The following is a 2,027-nucleotide window of genomic DNA, read 5'->3' on the forward strand; positions in this document are numbered from 1 at the left end:
CTGTGAGCTGTAATGCCACGGCACTCTACCCAGGGGGACAGCTTGAGGCTCTGTCTCAAAAAAAAAAAAGAAAACATAGCTCAGCGCCCATATCTCAGTAGTTAGGGCACCAGCCACATACACTGAGACTAGCAGGTTCAAACCCAGCCTGGGCCTACTAAACAACAATGACAACTGCAACAAAAAAATAACCACTGTTGTGGCAGATGCCTGTAGTCCTAGCTACTTGGCAGGTTGAGGCAAGAGAATTGCTTAAGCCCAAAGTTTGAGGTTGCTGTGAGCTGTGACGCCCCAGCGCTCTACCAAGGGGCGACATAGTGAAACTCTGTCTCAAAAAAAAAAAAATAAATTAAAAATAAATTAAAAAAATAAAAACATGTAAAACAGAACATTTACTTTCTTCATTGGTGAAAGCTGAGAGATTCTCTTCTAATTTATTTTACCTAAATAAATAGCACCAGATGTACATAATATGCCAAGCTATTTTATAAACTATGGCCATTGTCTTCTAAAGAGAGAGGATAAGATCCTCTCTCCATGGAGACTTATAATTCTGTTCAGATCACAAACATTTGTATCTTTGTAGGCAGCCCCAAGCCTGAGTGAAGGATGATGATGTTGACTAGGCATTTCTTTGAGTAAAGCTTTGATTGTGCTTATGTAGTCTGTTAATCAGGAGCACCTTTCTATTAGATTCAAATATTTTCCAACCAGGAGACCAAAAAAGTTTTCCATAGGATCAGTCAGATATTTTTCCAGAATACAATGCCAATTATATTTAATTTTTTAAATTTCACAGTTGTTGATATCATATCAAAAGTTATCCTGTGTGAAACCTGTGGGAAATTGAATATTTTGGGTTGCATTTCATAAATATTGTTGTTGTAAACAAAGTTATTTTATGGTCATTTCTGGATATCAGTAGCTTATGTATATTTTGAATAGATCAAGATGAATAAAATGCTTTCCATGGTGGGGAAAACTGAGAAGACTTTGGTAGAATTAATTTCTTTCTCTGAGCAATATGAGATTACGCTAACTAAACTATATCATGTTATGTTTAAAGAGGATAGGCTAAATACTTTTCTTTTCATCTGTACTTTGATCTTTTCCAAATCTGAAACAGTATAATGAACTAACCTGCTTTTCTTGTGGCAATATCAGACCAGATTTCTTCCTTTCAAAATGTTGCCTTTGTTTCCTGTTTGTTTATTTATTTTCCTAAATAAACGCTAGTCTTGAGCTGACGTTAGACCTATAGAATATCCCTAAAATAGAAAGCTTCCATTTTAGGATCATTTCTAGTGAATTGGGGACAGAGTGGTTGCTATCATTGGACTAGTTCATTTCATGCAATTCCAGATTGTCCATGAACAATTCGTCAATAGGACCATGAACAAAAGGTCATATTCCCAATTACCTAAAGAATTTTATTTTCTAAAATAACACTTTCGAGTTAATTTTAGTAGTTTTCTGTACTACTAGATAATAGCAGTGTTTGTTATGTTACTAAGAACATCAGTAGTTTAATGAATCACGCCCTACCTAGTCTCAACAAGAATGTGTCTTAGTGTTTGCCCTGGTAGACAATATGTCTTATGTGCCTCCTGACAAGAGGGATATAGGTAATTTTTTTTTTGTAGTTTTTTTTTTTATTGAATGGTAACTATGTACATTAATGCACTTCTGGGGTACAGTGTGGGGTTTTCACACACAATCCAAAACACTTCCATCAAACTGGTTAACATAGCCTTCATGTCATTTTCTTAGTTATTGTTTTAAAATGTTCACATTCTACTCTTAGAAAGATTCACTTGTATCCTTGTAAGATAAACCTCAGAAGTGATTCCTCCAATCCCCCTCCCTCTACCCATTACCCTCTCCCCTCTCCCTCCCCCCTCCCCGTATCCTTAGGCTGTTATTAGGTTATAGCTTTCATATAAAAGGTATAAATTAGTTTCATAATAGGGGTGTATACATTGGGTACTTTTATTCCATTCTTGTGATACTTTGCTAAGAAGAACATT

The 2,027-nt window shown here is 35.6% G+C and overlaps 1 protein-coding gene across 4 annotated transcripts in view; it reads left to right on the top strand.

Moving 5' to 3' along the window:
- The window catches only part of STRADA (STE20-related kinase adaptor alpha), a 35,449-nt gene that overhangs the window by 15,479 nt on the left and 17,943 nt on the right, over positions 1-2,027 (top strand). The window lies entirely within an intron of this gene.

Source organism: Otolemur garnettii, unplaced genomic scaffold, assembly GCF_000181295.1.
Source record: "Otolemur garnettii isolate 467f Iridium unplaced genomic scaffold, OtoGar3 scaffold00018, whole genome shotgun sequence".
Lineage (NCBI taxonomy): Eukaryota > Metazoa > Chordata > Mammalia > Primates > Galagidae > Otolemur > Otolemur garnettii.